Raw genomic sequence first — 22,187 nt, 5'->3', positions numbered from 1 at the left:
TCAACAGCCTGATCAACTTTGTGCGAAGGAGATGTGTCGCACTGCATGAAGCAAATGGTGGTCACACCAGATCTACAGCCCTACCTTTTTTAAGGTATCTGTGACCAACAGATGCATATCTGTATTCCCAGTCATGTGAAATCCATAGATTCGAGCCTAATTTATTTATTTAAATTGACTGATTTCCTTATATGAACTGTAACTCAGTAAAATCATTTAAATTCTTGCATATTGCGTTGATTTTTTTGTTCAGTATATATAAACACTAGTTATAAACACTAGATATGACTTACGACTAGTTAATACTGAGATTCGTGGCAACGCAGGGAGCATAACAATGCACTCACCTACCTGGCATGGTACATTATTAGCTCTGATGCACACAGACCTCTCCAGTGTCATCAGAAACAAAATAATAACAATATAAATACATTTTATTTTAAGTGCTTTTCAATACACCCAAAGTCACTTAACACCCAAAGTCTTAGCCAACTTTATTGCTTCAGTCAAATCACTCCAAACTGTATTACAATCTTTTAGTCTTTCAGTTCACGCAGATGCTTCAGTTTCATAGTGTTTGGATCAGAGAAGGAGGGAGTCAGAGAAAGAGGAAGAGAAGGAGAGGAAGAGAGCAGTAGACAAAAAAACGACCATTGCCATTCCCATTTCCTATGATGACATTATTACTTTCAGTCTGGTGTCTCTTAAGTTTATCTAGTAAAAGTGCAACAATAGCATCTGGGTCAGAGGAACGTAATACATACAAACAGTCATAAACCTTAAAAACAGAGAGTAGTACTTGGTTTAGCGCAGGTTGATATGTTGAATCAGGTGTGTTAGTGCTGGGCTGGTACAAAAGCCTGCCCAATGCAATTCACCTCCCATTCACAGACAGATCCCTCAGTATCAGTAGAATACATACCAACTCTGACATAAAATTACATATTATACGCTATACAGTACATATTGTGAATAAATACTAGTGACATCATAGGGTCAGAGGTGATTAAATGGTTTGGAATGCTGCTACTGACTGAACTCTGACCTACAGGGTCACAATCGCATATCCTATTGTGAGTTTAGAGAACTAATGAGAGAAAATGGAATGAGAGAAGGAGAAGAGGAAAGGAGGAGTAGACTTTCACCCAGGGGTTGGTGTCTCAGAAGGTCGGAAGGGATGTGTAGCTGATGGACTGTAGTTTGGTCCAGGTGTGTGTGTGTGTGTGTGTGTGTGTGTGTGTGTGTGTGTGTGTGTCTAGCTGACAGACTTTAGTTTGACCCAGGGGTGGTCCCGCAGACCTCCATGGGCAGTTCGCAGGTGAAGATGTGGTTGCAGAGGTCATCCCATGGCGGCTCAGGGTCAGAGATCGCAAACTGGGCCACATACTTGATCACCTTCCTGATCTCTACATCTATCTCCTGTAGGGAGGGAGGAAGGATGGACGGAAGGAAGGAAGAAAAGAAGGAGGGAAGGAAGAAAACATACAACATTTATTGTAGTATTTGGACCACCTGTGTGTGTGTGTGTGTGTGTGTGACCTCCTCCACAGAAGCCATGTTGTTGGACAGCATGCGTTCCTTCAGCATATCAAATCAAATGTATTTAAAAGCCCTTTTTACATCAGCAGATGTCACAAAGTGACACTTATACAGAAACACAGTGTAAAACCCCAAACAGCAAGCAATGCAGATGTAGAAGCACGGTGGTGAGGAAAAACTCCCTAGAAAGGCAGGAACCTAGGAAGAAACCTAGAGAGGAACCAGGCTCTGAGGGGTGGCCAGTCCTCTTCTGACTGTGACAGAGTAGAGATTATACGAGTACATGGCCATTAAGGCCAGATCGCTCTTCAAGATGTTCAAAAGTTCATAGATGACCAGCAGGGTCAAATAATAATCACAATGGTTGTAGAGGGTGCAACAAGTCAGTAAATGTCAGCACCTCAGGAGTAAATTGGCTTGTTGGCTTTTCATTGCCAAGCATTCAGAGGTCGAGACAGCAGGTGCGGTAGAGAGAGAGAGAGCACAGCCTCCACACCACTAGAGGGATATCAACAGACCACCAACTTACTACCCTGACACAAGGATGAGTATAGCCCACGAAGATCTCCTCCACCGCACGAGCCCGAGGGGTCACAAAACCGGACAGGAAGATCACGTCAGTGACTCAACCCACTCAAGTCGAGTATATCGAAAAAAGCCTGGCACGACGTGACGCACTCCTCCTAGGGACGGCATGGAAGAGCACTAGTAAGCCAGTGACTCAGCCCCATAATAGGGTCAGAGGCAGAGAATCCCAGTGGCGAGAGAGGAGCCGGCCAGGTAGAGACAGCAAGGGCGGTTCGTCACTCCAGTGCCTTGCCGTTCACCTTCGCACCCCTGGTCCAGACTACACTCAATCATAGGACCTACTGAAGAGATGAGTCTTCAGTAAAGACTTAAAAGGTCAAGACAGAGTCTGCGTCTCTCACATTCCATAAAAATGGCGCTCCATAGGACAAAGCCCTGCCTCCAGCTGTTTGCTTAGAAATTCTAGGGACAAAAAGGAGGTCTGCGTCTTGTGACTGTAGTGTACGTGTAGGTATGTATGCCAGGACCAAATCTGAGAGATAGGTAGGAGCATGTCCATGGAATGCTTTGTCAGTTAGCAGTAAAACCTTGAAATTAGCCCTAGCTTTAACAGGAAGCCAGTGTAGAGAGGCTAGCACTGGTGTAATATGATACTTTCTTTGGTTCTAGTCAAGATTCTAGCAGCCGTATTTAGCACTAACTGAAGTTTATTTAGTGCTTTATCCGGATAGCTGGAGAGTAGAGCATTTCAGTAGTCTAATCTACAAGTGACAAAAGCATGGATTAGCTTTTCTGCATAATTCTTTGACAAAAAGTTTCAGATTTTTGCAATGTTACGAAGATGGAAAAAAGCTGCCTTTTAAATATTGTTTGTCAAAACAAATATCAGAGTCCAGAGTAATGCCGAGGTCCATCACAGTTTATTTTTGACGACTGTACAACCATCAAGATTAATTGTCAGATCAAACAGCAGATCTCTTTGTTTCTTGGGACTTAGAACTAGCATCTCTGTTTTGGCCATTAAGGCCATGACTATTTTCGTGAATGTGTCGAGAGATACAGGATTTAAAAACTTGAGTCCTGGCAGTTCTGTGCAGACTCAGGACAACTGAGTTTTGGAGAAATATGCAGATTCAAAGAGGAGTCCGTAATTTGCTTACTAATGATCATGATATTTTCGTTGAAGAAGTTCATGAATTCATCACTGCTGAAGTGAAGACCATCCTCTCTTGGGATATGCTGCTTTTTAGTTAGCTTTGCAACAGTATCAAAAATAAATAAAGGTGGCTGATCGAGCAGCAGTGAGGACTCTTCGATATTGCACAGTACTGTCTTTCCAAGGTAGTTGGAAAACGTACAGTTTGGTGGAGCGCCATTTCCGTTCCAATTTTCTGGAAGCTTGCTTCAGGGCTTGGGTATTATCTGTATACCAGGGAGCTAATTTCTTGTGACAAATTATTTTTGTTTTTAGAGGGGCGACTGCATCTAGGGTATTACGCAAGGTTACATTTAGATCCTCGGTTAGGTGGTTAACAGATTTTTGTACTCCAACGTCCTTGGGTAGGTGGAGGGAGTCTGGAAGGGCATCTAGGAATCTTTGGGTTGTCCGAGAATTTATAACGCAGCTTTTGATCATTCTTGGTTGGGGTCTAAGCAGATTATTTGTTGCAGGATTATGAGGCAAAAAATTTTTTTACCCCACAATATTTATTCCACGGGACAAAACTAGATCCAGGGTGTCTGTGGCAATGCGTAGGTCTGGAGACATGTTGGACAAATCCCACTGAGTCGATGATGGCTCCGAAAGCCTTTCGAAGTGGGGCTGTGGACTTTTCCATGTGAATATTGAAGTCACCAAAAAATATATATATTATCTGCCATGACTACAAGGTTCAATAGGAATTCAGTGAACTCAATGAGGAATGCTGTATATGGTCCAGGAGGCCTGTAAACAATAGCTATAAAAAGTGATTGAGAAGCTGAAAAGACAAAAACGCAGCAATTATTTGCTGTCGTAAATGTTTGCAAAACCTCCGCGGGATTCGCGGGGGATATGGTCACTAGTGTCACCAGGAGGAGATGCCTCATTTAACACAGTAAATTCATAAGGCTAGAGCCATGTTTCAGTCAGGCCAATCACATCAAGGTTATGATCACCCTCCAAGCTCATCATTAAGCTCAAGGCCCTGGGTCTGAACCCCGCCCTGTGCAACTGGGTCCTGGACATCCTGACGGGTCGCCCCCAGGTGGTGAAGGTAGGAAACAACACCTCCACTTCGCTGATCCTAAACACTGGGGCCTCACAAGGGTGCGTGCTCAGCCCACTCCTGTACTCCCTGTTCACCCATGACTGCGTGGCCAAGCACGCCTCCAACTCAATCATCAAGTTTGCAGAAGACACAACAGTAGTAGGCTTGATTACCAACAATGACGAGACAGCCTACAGAGAGGTGAGGGCTCTGGGAGTGTGGTGCCAGGAAAATAACCTCTCACTCAACGTCAACAAAACAAAGGAGATGATCGTGGACTTCAGGAAACAGCAGAGGGTGCACCCCCCTATCCACATCGACGGGACGACAGTGGAAAAGGTGGAAAGCTTCAAGTTCCTTGGCGTACACATCACTGACAAACTGAAATGGACCACCCACACAGACAGTGTGGTGAAGAAGGCGCAACAGATCCTCTTCAACCTCTGGAGGCTAAAGAAATTTGGCTTGGCACCTAAAACCCTCACAGACTTTTACAGATGCACAATTGAGAGCATCCTGTCGGGCTGTATCACCGCCTGGTACGGCAACTGCACCGCCCGCAACCGCAAGGCTTTCAAGAGGGTGGTGCGGTCTGCCCAACGCATTACCGGGGGCAAACTACCCGCCCTCCAGGACACCTACAGCACCCGATGTCACAGGATGGCCAAAACGATCATCAAGGACATCAACCACCCGAGCCACTGCCTGTTCACCCCGCTATCATCCAGAAGGCGCGGTCAGTACAGGTGCATCAAAGCTGGGAACGAGAGACTGAAAAACAGCTTCTATCTCAAGGCCATCAGACTGTTAAACAGCCATCACTAGCACATTAGAGGCTGCTGCCTATAGACATAGACTAGAAATCACTGGCCACTTTAAGAAATGGAACACTAGCCACTTTAATAATGTTTAAATATCTTGCATTACTCATCTCATATGTGTATACTGTATTCTATACTATTCTACTGTATCTTAGTCCATGCCGCTCTTACATCGCTCATCCATATATGTATATATTCTTAATTAATTCCTTACTTAGATTTGTGTGTGTATGTTGTGAAATTGTTAGATATTACTTATTAGATATTACTACACTGTCGGAGCTAGAAGCACAAGTATTTCGCTACACCCGCAATAACATCTGCTAAACACGTGTACAGTGGGGGAAAAAAGTATTTAGTCAGCCACCAATTGTGCAAGTTCTCCCACTTAAAAAGATGAGAGAGGCCTGTAATTTTCATCATAGGTACACGTCAACTATGACAGACAAAATGAGAAGAAAAAAATCAGAAAATCACATTGTAGGATTTTTAATGAATTTATTTGCAAATCATGGTGGAAAATAAGTATTTGGTCAATAACAAAAGTTTCTCAATACTTTGTTATATACCCTTTGTTGGCAATGACACAGGTCAAACGTTTTCTGTAAGTCTTCACAAGGTTTTCACACACTGTTGCTGGTATTTTGGCCCATTCCTCCATGCAGATCTCCTCTAGAGCAGTGATGTTTTGGGGCTGTCGCTGGGCAACACAGACTTTCAACTCCCTCCAAAGATTTTCTATGGGATTGAGATCTGGAGACTGGCTAGGCCACTCCAGGACCTTGAAATGCTTCTTACGAAGCCACTCCTTCGTTGCCCGGGCGGTGTGTTTGGGATCATTGTCATGCTGAAAGACCCAGCCACGTTTCATCTTCAATGCCCTTGCTGATGGAAGGAGGTTTTCCCTCAAAATCTCACGATACATGGCCCCATTCATTCTTTCCTTTACACGGATCAGTCGTCCTGGTCCCTTTGCAGAAAAACATCCCCAAAGCATGATGTTTCCACCCCCATGCTTCACAGTAGGTATGGTGTTCTTTGGATGCAACTCAGCATTCTTTGTCCTCCAAACACGACGAGTTGAGTTTTTACCAAAAAGTTATATTTTGGTTTCATCTGACCATATGACATTCTCCCAATCCTCTTCTGGATCATCCAAATGCACTCTAGCAAACGTCAGACGGGCCTGGACATGTACTGGCTTAAGCAGGGGGACACGTCTGGCACTGCAGGATTTGAGTCCCTGGCGGCGTAGTGTGTTACTGATGGTAGGCTTTGTTACTTTAGTCCCAGCTCTCTGCAGGTCATTCACTAGGTCCCCCCATGTGGTTCTGGGATTTTTGCTCACCGTTCTTGTGATCATTTTGAACCCACGGGGTGAGATCTTGCGTGGAGCCCCAGATCGAGGGAGATTATCAGTGGTCTTGTATGTCTTCCATTTCCTAATAATTGCTCCCACAGTTGATTTCTTCAAACCAAGCTGCTTACCTATTGCAGATTCAATCTTCCCACCCTGGTGCAGGTCTACAATTTTGTTTCTGGTGTCCTTTGACAGCTCTTTGGTCTTGGCCATAGTGGAGTTTGGAGTGTGACTGTTTGAGGTTGTGGACAGGTGTCTTTTATACTGATAACACGTTTAAACAGGTGCCATTAATACAGGTAACGAGTGGAGGACAGAGGAGCCTCTTAAAGAAGAAGTTACAGGTCTGTGAGAGCCAGAAATCTTGCTTGTTTGTAGGTGACCAAATACTTATTTTCCACCATAATTTGCAAATAAATTCATAAAAAATCCTACAATTTGATTTTCTGGATTTTTTTTCTCATTTTGTCTGTCATAGTTGACGTGTACCTATGATGAAAATTACAGGCCTCTCTCATCTTTTTAAGTGGGAGAACTTGCACAATTGGTGGCTGACTAAATACTTTTTTTCCCCACTGTATGTGACAAATAAAATTTGATTTGATCAGTGATTAGTTAATTGACTACGACTGCCTTGGACGAGAGGGATCTAACATTAAGTAGTCCTATTTTGAGATGTGAGATATTATCTCTTTCAATAATGACAGGAATGGAGGAGGTCTTTATTCCAGTGAGATTGCTAAGGCGAACACCGCCATTTTTAGTTTTGCCGGACCTAGATCGAGGCACAGACACGGTCTCAATTGGGAAAGCTGAGCTGACTACACTGACTATGCTAATGGCAGACTCCACTAATAGTGATGGGGTCACTCTTACTGCGCACTTCCTGGATCTCCTCACAAATATGGTAGCTACATGAAGTTACATCACACACAGGAAGAGGGGTAAGACCTGATTAGGAGGGTTCAGCTCTAGGCTTTGGTCGATGAGAAAGAGAGACACAGAGCCCTGGAAAGAAAGTGGTGCTAGAGTATTGGGATGCATCCCAAACCAACACTATACTGCGTGGTGTCTAGACAGGCTAAAATAGGGAGTGAGGGAGAGTGGCAACACAAGGAGGTGGGTAAGGAAAAAACAGAACAGAACAGTGGAGGAGGTGTGGGTGGGGAGTGAGGGGGCGGAGAGGGACAGGGGTCAGGGGTCAGAGATCACGTATCACCTAACCCTGGGGTCGCTTATGCTGTCCATGGTAATGTTACACTCACTGTGTGTCCTGCCAAACTTGTTGTTCTCACAGATGAAGATACAGTGGGGGAAAAAAGTATTTAGTCAGCCACCAATTGTGCAAGTTCTCCCACTTAAAAAGATGAGAGAGGCCTGTAATTTTCATCATAGGTACACGTCAACTATGACAGACAAAATGAGAAAAAAAATCCAGAAAATCAAATTGTAGGATTTTTTATGAATTTATTTGCAAATTATGGTGGAAAATAAGTATTTGGTCACCTACAAACAAGCAAGATTTCTGGCTCTCACAGACCTGTAACTTCTTCTTTAAGAGGCTCCTCTGTCCTCCACTCGTTACCTGTATTAATGGCACCTGTTTAAACGTGTTATCAGTATAAAAGACACCTGTCCACAACCTCAAACAGTCACACTCCAAACTCCACTATGGCCAAGACCAAAGAGCTGTCAAAGGACACCAGAAACAAAATTGTAGACCTGCACCAGGGTGGGAAGATTGAATCTGCAATAGGTAAGCAGCTTGGTTTGAAGAAATCAACTGTGGGAGCAATTATTAGGAAATGGAAGACATACAAGACCACTGATAATCTCCCTCGATCTGGGGCTCCACGCAAGATCTCACCCCGTGGGTTCAAAATGATCACAAGAACGGTGAGCAAAAATCCCAGAACCACATGGGGGGACCTAGTGAATGACCTGCAGAGAGCTGGGACTAAAGTAACAAAGCCTACCATCAGTAACACACTACGCCGCCAGGGACTCAAATCCTGCAGTGCCAGACGTGTCCCCCTGCTTAAGCCAGTACATGTCCAGGCCCGTCTGACGTTTGCTAGAGTGCATTTGGATGATCCAGAAGAGGATTGGGAGAATGTCATATGGTCAGATGAAACCAAAATATAACTTTTTGGTAAAAACTCAACTCGTCGTGTTTGGAGGACAAAGAATGCTGAGTTGCATCCAAAGAACACCATACCTACTGTGAAGCATGGGGGTGTAAACATCATGCTTTGGGGCTGTTTTTCTGCAAAGGGACCAGGACGACTGATCCGTGTAAAGGAAAGAATGAATGGGGCCATGTATCGTGAGATTTTGAGTCAAAACCTCCTTCCATCAGCAAGGGCATTGAAGATGAAACGTGGCTGGGTCTTTCAGCATGACAATGATCCCAAACACACCGCCCGTGCAACGAAGGAGTGGCTTCGTAAGAAGCATTTCAAGGTCCTGGAGTGGCCTAGCCAGTCTCCAGATCTCAACCCCATAGAAAATCTTTGGAGGGAGTTGAAAGTCTGTGTTGCCCAGCGACAGCCCCAAAACATCACTGCTCTAGAGGAGATCTGCATGGAGGAATGGGCCAAAATACCAGCAACAGTGTGTGAAAACCTTGTGAAGACTTACAGAAAGTGTCATTGCCAACAAAGGGTATATAACAAAGTACTGAGAAACTTTTGTTATTGACCAAATACTTATTTTCCACCATAATTTGCAAATAAATTCATTAAAAATCATAATGTGATTTTCTGGGAAAAAAAATCTCATTTTGCCTGTCATAGTTGACGTGTACCTATGATGAAAATTACAGGCCTTTATCATCTTTTTAAGTGGGAGAACTTGCACAATTGGTGGCTGACTAAATACTTTTTTCCCCCACTGTACATGGCAGCTTCCACAGAGCCGCCATGTTGAAAGACTCAAAGATCTGGCCCTGATTGGACAAGAGGAAGATAATCGATGATGATGAGGATTAGATAGATAGACAGATAGTGTCACACACACCTGGTTGATGCCCTGGTACTGACAGGCTAGGGCCACACCTGCCACCAATGAAACCTGTAGACATACACACACACACACACAGTGAGAATGCATCTTTCCTAAATTCTAACCGTAAAGCTAGAGTCCTTAATTGAAACAATAACAAAGCGGTGACCTTGCCTCTGTTAGAAGCTTAGGGATGGGCCTGGAGAAATGTAACCACTCTCAAATTAATAGACAGCGCTATGGATGCAAGGACTGACCATCCATCATATCAAAATTATAGTTTTAACCATGTTTTGAAACAATTATATTGTTTACAAACAATGGACTAAACAAACTTATATTTGGGATTCTGATGGGGTTAGACAGTTGATAAGCTAATAGACATTGATTCTTTAAGAAAGCAACTTAGAAATGCTTCATTATAAGTTACATTCTTCAATAATCAATGTCTATATATCAATAGTTTCACAGTACACAAATTGGTAGTACCAATCCCAGATTGCCCCTTTAAATAAACACAGTAAAATAGCTTCAGGCCTACACATCATCATATTATGTAAAGTGATCACATACTGTACCTCCATATCTCACCACTGTTTTATTGTGACTGTAAATGAGTCACAATTGTTGGATAGTCTGCTGACGATGTCTTCACAAAAAATGTGCAGCTGTACAGTCCTGTGTTTCGGCACTGTGCACTGCAGCTTCAGGATCTGTGCCCGACTTTAGTACCATAACATGCTGCCGAGTGAGGGATGTTAAACATTATCACTATATGCACATATCAAAGCACTGTCAGAAATATGCATACAACAAATGTTTAACTTGTAGTGTACAAATGATCTAGCTAACTAGCTACAGTTCAAACCATAGCCGCTGGAAGTAGGGGTGCTGAGGGTGCTGCAGCACATCCTGATAAATCAGAATTAAAAAAATTATATTAATAAAAATATATATATTTTTGACAAAAATATAGTTTCACAAAAGTAGTGCACTGGGCCTTTACTAGTATTAGCAGACCGATATAGACGTCTTTAGCACAGGCAACAACAACAAAAATTCAGTACCTCTGCTTTGGCAAAGAAGGTAGCTGTATAATTAAGAACAGTATCATGCAGGATTCAATAGTTGTAATTGTAAGAGTTGTTGCCCTGTCCCTTTCTCTGCTATTGTCATTCTAATAGAATCCAGAAAGAACAAAACCCTGTCCTCAAACATTTACATCAAAAGGTGCAAAGTTATGGGCAAAGACACAAAACATCCACATCAACTTAAATATGTATATTGATAAAATAACATGGAAAACAACCACATTTTTTGCAGTATTAATTTACCATCCTTACAAACCACTTAATGTAAATGTACATTCCTGTATTATATATATGCTGGTCATCTAGGTTTGGTACACTACATTACCAAATGTATGTGGACATCTGCTCATCGAACATCTCATTCCAAAATCATGGGCATTCATATGGAGTTAGTCCCCCCTTTGCTGCTATAACAGTCTCCAATCTTCTGCAAAGGCTTTCCACTAGATGTTGGAACATTGCTGTGGGAACTTGCTTCCATTCAGCCACAGGAGCATTAGTGAGGTCGGGCACTGATGTTGGGCGATTAGGCCTGGCTCGAAAGTCTGCGTTCCAATTCATTCCAAAGGTGTTTGATGAGGTTGAGGTCAGGGCTCTGTGCAGGCCAGTCAAGTTCTTCCACACCGATCTCAACAAGCCATTTCTGAATGGACCTCGATTTGTGAACAGGGGCATTGTCATGCTGAAACAGGAAAGGGCCTTCCCCAAAATATTGCCACATAGTTGGAAGCACAGAATCGTCTAGAATGTAATTATATGCTGTAGCGTTAAGATTTCCCTTCACTGGAACTAAGGGGCCTAGCCCGAACCATGAAAAACAGCCCCAGACAGCCCTCCTCCACCAAACTTTACAGTTGGCACTATGCACTGGGGCAGGTAGCATTCTCCTGGCATCCGCCAAACCCAGATTTGTCCGCCGGACTGCCAGATGGTGAAGCGTGATTCATTACTCCAGAGAACACGCTCCAGAGTCCAATGGTGGCGAGCTTACACCACTCCAGCCGACACTTGGCATTGCACATGGTGATCTTAGGCTTGTGTGTGGCTGCTCGGCCATGGAAACCAATTTCATGAAGCTCCCTACGAACAGTTAGTGTGCTGACATTGCTTCCAAAAACAGGTTGGAACTCGGTAGTGAGTGTTGCAACCGAGGACAGGCGCTTCAGCACTCGGCGGTCCCGTTCTGTGAGCTTGTGTGGCCTACCACTTCGTGGCTGAGCTGTTGTTGCTCCTAGACGTTTTCACTTCACAATAACAGCACTTACAGTTTGACGAACTGACTTGTTGGAAAGGTGGCATCCTATGACGGTGCCACGTTGAAAGTCACTGAGCTCTTCAGTAAGGCCATTCTACTGCCAATGTTGGTCTATGGAGATTGCATGGCTGTGTGCTCGATTTTATACACCTGTCAGTAACGGGTGTGGCTGAAATAGCCAAATCCACTCATTTGAAGGGGTGTCCACATACTTTTGTATATATAGTGTACCTGTAGACTTTCCACCACCGTGAAGAAAAACAATGCACAATACAGTAATTGAGTACATTGAGACATCAAGTGGTTTGTGATGATGTGGCTCAGTTGGTAGAGCATGGTGCTTGCAATGCTAGGGTTGTGGGTTCGATTCCCAAGGGGGATCAGTATGAAAATGTATGCACTTACTACAGTAAGTTGCTCTGGATAAGAGTGTCTACTAAAATGTAAAAGGAATTAATAGATTATTTCAGTTTTCACATAGAAATAAGTTGCATTTGCAAAGTATTTCAAGAAACTTGAAAACATATCAAGCAAGTATTTTTATATTCCACAAGTATTATCAGATTAATTGTTTTGTACAGATAATTGTCAGACTCAAATTACAAATGCTGGTAAACACTCAAACACAAATACATTTAGTTTAAATTTTTCACAAAGTAGTGCACTGGGCCTTTACTAGTCCGATATAGACGTCTTCAGGTCAGGCAAAAAATTATAAAACTACATTCGTCGAAGATGCACTTAAAAGAAACGGACACGGGCCGATGGCGAACATCAATGGGTATAACTTCATATCAAGAAACGCTCATTTCAGAAACCGCCCTGAATTGCGGTCCGCATTTAAACCATTCTCTGGAACGCCCCCTCTGGCCACTTTTTGATGTGTATCGGCAGGGGGAGCTGCAGTACAACAATACACCACCAACAACTTCAAGTCTATCAGTGCAGGACCATACATTTACATTTTAGTCATTTAGCAGACGCTCTTATCCAGAGCGACTTACAGTCAGTGAGTGTATAATATTTTTTTTATTTTCATACAAGCCAATAAGGTCAAGAGGGGCACAACAACACTGTTGTCGTATATATGTGTAAAATGTTAGTAGAGAAAAGGAACATGCGAATGTTTTGTGCACGTGCAGCTAGCAAACGTTAGCTACCTAATTTGCAAGGTTTACGAGGTGGCTTAATTTACTTGCTGGCCCAAGCCTCCGTCTGCTAGCTAGCTCCTGTAGCCTCTTTGCTCCGAGAGAACTGTAACAGGAAATCAATGTGTAACGGTACAGGTCTGCGAGAGCGAAGAGGCAGGGGACAAACTTTGCTTCTCTGAGCAGGCTATTTTTATTTAATGTCTAAAGGAAACATACATAGCTGCATAGGTACATTTTAAGCAGGGGATAGCCACCTAGCTACTGCTGCGCATGAAAACAAGAAGTGACGCACTGTATATTCTCCACAATTAGTGTATGGGCGGGTCATGGCTAGAAGGGATACCGTTTTTGTCAAATTAAGGTCAGATTTGACTTTCGTGGCAGGTTAGGAAACTATGACCATAGACACCGTTATGGAATTACACGTTAACACATATTTAATATTTGGAGTCAGGTAAGTAAAGCACGACCGACATTTTTTTCGAGCTAGGAGATTAGTTAAAATGTTAGCGTTAGCTAACTAGCTGTGTGGTAGCTAGCACACATGACTACCAGCTGTAAATTAGTTAATGAATGTATGTTAGCTAGCTAACTAACTAACGTAGCAAATGTATCAATACATGGCAGTACTGGCAGTTGTCGCCCAATGTTATGGCCATTGCAAAGGATACAATTCCGGCAACTATATTTTATACTGTGGATTATAATTTAATGCATATCCACTTAAACATTTAAAACCTAGCCTAATATTGCACCATACGGACAATTATGTGGCTACCCGTCTTTGACACACTAAAATGTATGGTTGGTTTCAATAACAGGTGGTGAGCCTGGTTCTTCACTGGGATTAGCTCTTGAAAACCCTTATTATCCGAAGGGTTTTCAGCGGTGGGCGTAGCAGGTGTGAGCTTCGCCCACGGTTGGCTGTATGTGAACTACAATCCCCGACACTGTGTTTTAAAGTTTAGAAACGTCAATAGTCATTGCTTGCGAAACGGTTTTCGAAACATATGCTGAAATTCCCCTTATCTTTCATATTAGAGAGACACATTTTTACACTTACTGTAGCAGTTTGACACAGATCCATACGCTGTTTAGGAACTGCACTTCCTCCCCAGTTAGTTTACACACAGGTTTTCAGAGCATACTAATTAGCACAGGTGGCTGCCTATGTCTTCCGTAAACAAGCACTGTAAGTAACATGGAGATATGACCCTGTGCGAACACTAACCCTTTAACCTTTTTTATTTATTTTTAGTATTTCTGGCTGATCTCCAAAACGGTACCACAAGCGATGCGTTTTAACGTTCAGAACGAGCGTCGAAGCCCTTGACAAAACCTCAGATCAGAAGATACAGTACTATCATCAATAGGCGCTAATGGTAGTGTCTATGAATGGGTTACACTGGTATCAGAAGTGTGATAACTGTCAGTGATCAATGAAACGCATAATAAAAACTCTTGATTTTTATGATAACAATTTGTGATTGCTGCCCAACTCCCCTGATTTGCAATGACCCCTCAATGATTTGAATACCCCTCAGCTAGAATAAATACTTGTTCCTTCATCCAGTGCAAAGATGCAGGCGATATTGCCTCAGGATTTGACGTTGTCAACACTGTTAAACCATGACTCAATTTAATTATGCGCCTAATTCTATAACTCCCACCTTTTTTGTTCAACTATGCAGTAGGCTATTCATCTTTGATTCAGCCATTTGCTTATTACAGACTTCACGGAATAGTGCCTAGCCTATATTTGAGGTCAATTCAGTGAGAGGGATAGTAGCCTATATTTGAGGTCAATTCAGTGAGAGGGATAGAGACATACAGTAGGTCACATTTGCGTCTGACAAACCACAGTGAGGGATGGCCACCTTCAGCTTTGACTTTTGTGTGCCTGAAATTACAGAAATCCTTTGTTTAAAGACAAGTTTGTAAGGCTATATTACAAGAAGGTACAGTGGCTTGCAAAAGTATTCACCCCCCTTGGCATTTTTCTTATTTTGTTGCCTTACAACCTGGAATTAAAATGGATTTTGGGGGGTTTGTATCATTTGATTTACACAATATGCCTACCACTTTGAAGATGCAAAATATGTTTTATTGTAAAACAAACAAGAAATAAGAAAGAAAAAAACAGAACATGAGCATGCATAACTATTCACTCCCCCCAAAGTCAATACTTTGTAGAGCCACCTTTTGCAGCAATTACAGCTGCAAGTATCTTGGGGTATGTCTCTATAAGCTTGGCACATCTAGCCACTGGGATTTTTGCCCATTCTTCAAGGCAAAACTGCTCCAGCTCCTTCAAGTTGGATGGGTTCCGCTGGTGTACATCAATCTTTAAGTCATACCACAGATTCTCAATTGGATTGAGATCTGGGCTTTGACTAAGCCATTCCAATACATTTAAATGTTTCCCCTTAAACCACTTGAGTGTTGCTTTAGCAGTATGCTTAGGGTCGTTGTCCTGCTGGAAGGTGAACCTCCGTCCCAGTCTCAAATCTCTAGAAGACTGAAACAGGTTTCCCTCAAGAATTTCCCTGTATTTAGCGCATGCCTTCAATTCTGACCAGTTTCCCAGTCCCTGCCGATGGAAAAACATCCCCACAGCATGCTGCTGCCACCACCATGCTTCACTGTGGGGATAGTGTTTTCGGGGTGATGAGAGGTGTTGGGTTTGCGCCAGATATAGCGTTTTCCTTGATGGCCAAAAAGTTCAATTTTAGTCTCATCTGACCAGAGTACCTTCTTCCATATGTTTGGGGAGTCTCCCACATGCCTTTTGGCGAACACCAAACGTGTTTGCTGATTTTTTTCTTTAAGCAATGGCTTTTTTCTGGCCACTCTTCCGTAAAGCCCAGCTCTGTGGAGCATACGGCTTAAAGTGGTCCTATGGACAGATACTCCAATCTCTGCTGTGGAGCTTTGCAGCTCCTTCAGGGTTATCTTTGGTCTCTTTGTTGCCTCTGATTAATGCCCTCCTTGCCTGGTCTGTGAGTTTTGGTGGGCGGCCCTCTCTTGGCAGGTTTGTTGTGGTGCCATATGCATTTAATGCTGCTCCGTGGGATGTTCAAAGTTTCTGATCTTTTTTTAATAACCCAACCCTGATCTGTACTTCTCCACAAATTTGTCCCTGACCTGTTTGGAGAGCTCCTTGTTCTTCATGGTGTCATTTGCTTGGTGGTGCCCCTTGCTAAGTGGTGTTGCAGACTCCGGGGCCTTTCAGAACAGGTGTATATATACTGAGATCATGTGACACTTAGATTGCACACAGGTGGACTTTATTTAACTAATTATGTGACTTCTGAAGGTAATTGGTTGCACCAGATCTTATTTAGGGGCTTCATAGCAAAGGGGGTGAATACATATGCACGCACCACTTTTCCATTTATTTATTTTTTTGAATTTTTGAAACAAGTAATTTTTTTCATTTCACTTCACCAATTTTGACTATTTTGTGTATGTCTATTACATTAAATCCAAATAAAAATCAATTTAAATTACAGGTTGTAATGCAACAAAATAGGAAAAACACCAAAGGGGGATGAATACTTTTGCAAGGCACTGTATCACCATAATGACACAAGGTAGGTTACATCACAAGAAGATTGTCTTTATGGAACAATGTCTAGTCTGGCTAAATGTATGATTTATTGTGAAACAGAGTCCTTTGCAATGTTTTCCCCAAAGTTTGATACAAATACAACATTGCCTTGAGGTATGGTGGTTCAGGTGCTGTTATCATTATGCATTCTATATAAAACAGAGGTCTTAGAATCAATTGTTTTTGAGTGGTGTCTGACTGGAATGCATTGCTGCTTCTGTCTAGTTTGTCTCCATTGTTTGATATTAGCCTGGCTAATTGTTATTTTGCATTGGGACAATGAGGTTGTCAGTGTCTATCCTATCACACAGGATGTAGCACTAGTTGATCTTTGAAAAACCACAGGCATCATGCCTAGACAATTTCTGTGTATTGCCTAGATGCTGCTGCTGTATGTTGCGGCTGCTAAAGCCTATCTGAAACTTGGAAGTGCTGTGTGTGTGTGTGTGTGTGTGTGTGTGTGTGTGTGAACATGACTCAGTAGTGTACTAAAGCTGGACGGAAGGGATCCAAAGGTCATGGCTCTGAATTAAAATCCACAAGACCGAATAAAATGCCACTGTTAGGGTATCACCTACCTTAAAGCTGAAACTTGATCGTGATGGGCTTAATGTCATGGTTGACACATTTATCTTGTGACAATGAGCAATATCCCATTCCCTTTGTGACTCATTTATCTTGAATAGGTCCATATTTCACCTGAAACTTCCAGAGGCTATTTTGAGCACAGTGCGTTCTTGCGTATCTGTCGGTCTCTTGTAGAGGACGAGTTGTGTAAATGCACTCTTCTTATATCAAATCCGTTTATTGGTCGCGTGCACAGATTTGCAGATGTTATCGCAGGTGAAATGCTTGTGTTTCTAGCTCCAATAGTGCAGTAATGCCGAGCAATACAATACACACATAATTTAAAAAGAAAGAAATTAAGAAATATCAGAATGAGGAATGTCAAGAGTCTGGAATACAGTGCCTTCAGAAAGTATTGACTTATTACACATTTTGTTACAGCCTGAATTCAAAATGGATTAAATATATTTTTTTCTCACCCATCTACACACAATACCCCTTAATGACTAAGTGAAAACCATGTTTTTAGAAATTGTAGCAAATTTATTGAAAATGAAATATAGAAATATATGATTTACATAAGTATTCACACCCCTGAGTCTATACTTTGTAAAAGCACCTTTGGCAGCGATTACAGCTGTGAGTCTTTCTGAGTAAGTCTCTAAGAGCTTTCCACTCCTGGATTCTGCAACATTTGCACATTTATTCTTTAAAAAATTCTTCAAGCTCTGTCAAATTGGTTGTTGATCATTGCTAGACATCCATTTGTAGGTCTTGCAATATATTTTCAAGTAGATTTAAGTCAAACCTGTAACTCAGCCACTCAGGAACATTCGCTGTTTTCTTGGTAAGCAACTCCAGTGTAGATTTGGCCTTGTGTTTTAGGTTATTGTCCTGCTGAAAGGTGAATTCATTTCCCAGTGTCTGGGGGAAAGCAGACTGAACCAGGTTTTCCTCTAGGATTTTGCCTTTGCTTAGCTCCATTCTGTTCCTTTTTTACCCTGAAAAACTGCCCCGTCCTTAACGATTACAAGCATATCCATAACATGATGCAGCCACCACTATGCTAGAAAATATGAAGAGTGGTACTCAGTAATGTGTTGTATTGGAATTGCCCCAAAGATAACACTTTGTATTCCGGACTAAAAGTTAATTGCTTTGCCAATATATTTCCATCCCAAAGTTGTCAGATCTGACCGCCCGCTCCAAACCGCAGCATGAAGAATGTCGACCGCACCGCAATGATCTCTGTCTATGGTGTTTAAGGCTGAGCTGTAGTCGATGAACAGCATTCTTACATAGGTATTTATCTTGTCCAGGTGGGATAGGGCAGTGCAATGGCGATTGCGTCGTCTGTGGATCTGTTGGGGTGGTATGCAAATTGTAGTGGGTCTAGGGTGTCGGGTGAGGTGGAGGTGATATGATCCTTAACTAGCTTCTCAAAGCACTTCATTATGACAGAAGTAATTTAGTTCAGTTACCTTTTCTTTCTTGGGTACAGGAACAATGGGGGACATCTTGAAGCAACTAGGGACAACAGACTGGGATAGAGAGAGATTGAATATATCCGTAAACACTCCAGTCAGCTGGTCTGCACATGCTCTGAGGACGCGGCTTGGGATGCCGTCTGGGCCGGCAGCCTTGCAAGGTTTAACACGCTTAAATGTCTTACTCACGTCGGCCACGGAGAATGCGAGCACACAGTCCTCATGAGCGGCGTCCCAAGTGGGCGAAGGAGGTGTTTTGCTTGTCTGGGAGCGAGGGGTCTGTGTCTGCGACATGGCTGTCTTTCCCTTTACAATCCGTGATTGTCTGGAGTCCCTGCCACATACGTCTCGTGTCTGCGCCATTGAATTGCGACTCCACTTCATCCCTGGACTGTCGTTTTGCCTCTTTGATTGCCTTACAGAGGTTATAGCTGGTCTTTTTGTACACGTCCATGTTCCCAGTCTCCTTGCCATGGTTAAATGCGGTGGTTCTCGCTTTCAGTTTTGCACGAATGCTACCATCTATCCAAGTTTTTTGGTTTGGATATGTTCTAATCGTCAGTGGGAACAACATCCTCTATGCACTTCCTGATGAACCGAGTCAGTGTGCATACGTTGATACTATTCTCAGAGGCGACCCGGACATTTCCCAATCTTGAAGCATAGATTCTGATTTTCGGTAGTGTTTTTCTCAGATTTACTTCATTAAAGTCCCCAGCTACAATACATGCGGCCTCAGGATATGCAGTTTCCAGTTTGCACAAAGTCCAGTGTAGTTCCTTGAAAGCCGTCACGGTGTCGGCTTGGGGGGGAATATACACTGCAGTGCTGATGGTCATTCTGGATGTAATGCGCGAGGTAATGCATTTGATGGTGAGGTATTCCAGATCGGGAGAACAAAAATAATTGAATTCCTGTACGTTACCACAATCACACCCTATCACACAATGAGTTGTTAATCATGAAACATACCACTCAACCTTTCTTTTTACCTGAGAATTATTTATTCCTGTCTGTGCGATGGACCTGTCCTATCTAGTCCTGAGCTGGCCTGCCTTGCCTGTCATATGGACAACAAGACTGGCTTTGTTTACGAGACATAGAACAGAGCAGCAGGCTTCATTATTGGAGTTAGTCTGCTGTGTGGTTCACCACCACCCCCTTATCGTTGGCAGTAGGAATGTCAGCTGCATGTGTGTGTCCGTAGCAAGTCGTTCCATGTAATTTCAGCAAGCCATGACACCCACCATCTCAGATTGTTCTGAAATCGTTTCTGTAGTTAGAAACATTGTGTGGTCATCCTCACAATTCAAGCTAGTCCTCAAGCTAGTCCTTCTTTTAGGCTTAATCTGTGTCCAAGAAATGCCCCCCAAAAAAGTTCTGGATTAGTTACTGTTAGACCATTCTTGGTGAATAAGAAAAACATTAGGCTACAGCAGTTCTAATGGTTTCAATTGTATGGTCTTCAATGGTAAAAGTCCCAAACATACACTGTAGTGTTTTACAATGGTGATGATATTGAGTTCTATTAGAGTTGTCACAATATTTTAGTCCCTAGCCCATTTCTCCAATGTTTTGGGCTAGGAAAAGTCTTCATATGATAATTGCACCATAGAGCTACCACTTGTTGGACTATTCGAGGAGAGTTGGGTTGAAGCATTAGGTTGGTAATAGAAGGATAAACTGAATTGCTTTCATGGAGGACTGGTGTGAATTGTGAGGATGACCACACAATGTATTTTCATAATGAGCTCGATCTATTGGGTTTCTACCCAAAGTTGCAAAGGAGATGTTGTAATCTATTTAACAAACGCAAGAGACCAGCAAAATTGATAAAATAGTGTGGTGGTATAGCAGGAACAGCTGCATTTAGTAGTCAAAACCTGGTACTTTCACACTACTTTACACTATTTTCAATTATTCATTTCTCTGAACAGGGAAAAGAAAACATCTCCAGATTCAGGGAATACATTACATAGTATTTAGAAGCAATATTACAAGCCACAGCTTCATACTACTTGTCAAACATAGAGAACTGATACTGTATACTGGTTGTTGGGGTGGGATTAGCATGGAATGTGGGTGGTCCGTGGGTGGCTTTTGGATTTTTTTGGGTTTGGTCCAAATCAGATGTTGGGTACTATATTTATAGAATATTACCTGAATCCTATAAATTAAAATGGCCAATTTGGGTGCAATCAATTAGCTTAATTTCTCATAGATCCAATTAAATTTCAACAAAATAATGTTGCAGGAATGCTAATCGTATCTGTTACTAGCTATATAAACCATTTCAGAACAATCTGAGATGGTGGGTGTCAGTCCTCTTTCTTGTACTTTTTGAGGTGGAATGACCCTGTAGCCTGTTCATGTGTCAGTGGCTGTTTGTAGAATGACTCGCTGCAAAATGTTCTGTGCTGTCCATGCCCTCCACAGCTGTGCCCACATTACTGAATTACTGTCCATGTGCTGTTCAAAGCTGTGAGAACAAACACACACACATTATCCCAATTCCTCTTCCACTTCCCTGGCTATACCTCAACCCACGCGCACACACACACACACACAAATAATTTATGATTGCAGTATTTATGTACAGTATTAATGATTGCTAAATACTGCACAAATTTAACACATCCCCCCTTCCGCAAAACAAATGTAAATATTGGACTATAAATTGTGCCTTACTGTATATACTAAAATGTTTATTCTACTGAGCCATTTATTTTGTTCGTATTTTATTATTTCTTATTATTGTTGCATTGTCGAGAAGGAACCTGCAAGTAAGCATTTCGTTGGACGGTGTAAACCATGTGTATCCCGTACATACAACTAATAAAACTTGAAACACACACACAGGTCTACTCACAGTCCATGATTGAAAATTGGAACCATGGCAGGTGCTCATTCATGAAGTCCCCTTCCATATGGCCCCTTTTCTTCCCCAGAAAAGCACAGCCCTACTCCAAACACACCGTCCCTCCCTCCTCCTCTGCTCTCGCTGCCCCTCCCCCTCTTCTCTGTTCTTTGCCCGTCTGTTCACTGGCAGCGAAGAGAGGGAGTGGTGTCCCTGGGGTATGGAAAGGAAGGCTGTGCAGCGCAGTGTGTAAAATGCGCACGCGCACGTGTGTTGATGAGGGAGAACACGGATTTAGCAGCCGAAGAGAAGCCTGTCCGCCTATTTGTGAGAGTGCCTGGGCAGCCACTTTCCCCGCTGCCCTCCTCCTCCAGATAATCCCTGCTGACACGGCGCACAAAGGACTAAACGCTGGCCGCATCCTCCAGGAAGGCCCTCTCCACTCTGCCTGTCTGCCTTCCAGCTCTGATTACCCACACAGAGGCTGGATACAGGGAGGATGCTGCTGCCGTAACGCTGCCTGCCTGCTTCTACATAACCTCTGGTTCCCTGTCCACCACAGCATAGGGCTCTAGCCCCAGGATCCTGTCCCCCTCTCTCCATCTCACTGGAGGTGTTCCAGGAGGTGCTCTTGGACTCTCTCCTCACCATCTTTTGCAGATCTGAGGC

General features: G+C 42.8%; 1 long non-coding RNA gene across 2 annotated transcripts; it reads right to left on the bottom strand.

Annotated features, from left to right (window-relative positions):
* Positions 1-477: 477 nt before the first annotated feature.
* On the bottom strand, positions 478-22,187 carry LOC121538435. Of its 2 annotated transcripts, none has more exons than XR_006657388.1 (4): positions 21,531-22,187; positions 10,079-10,241; positions 9,516-9,569; positions 478-1,419 (listed from the first exon to the last, which is right to left on the bottom strand). It is a non-coding gene; the product is annotated as an uncharacterized LOC121538435 (long non-coding RNA). The 2 variants fall into 2 exon arrangements; XR_006657387.1 differs by lacking the exon at positions 21,531-22,187 and adding an exon at positions 14,061-14,859.

This window comes from Coregonus clupeaformis, chromosome 24 (genome assembly GCF_020615455.1).
Source record: "Coregonus clupeaformis isolate EN_2021a chromosome 24, ASM2061545v1, whole genome shotgun sequence".
Lineage (NCBI taxonomy): Eukaryota > Metazoa > Chordata > Actinopteri > Salmoniformes > Salmonidae > Coregonus > Coregonus clupeaformis.
This window is presented reverse-complemented; position numbering and strand designations above follow the sequence as displayed.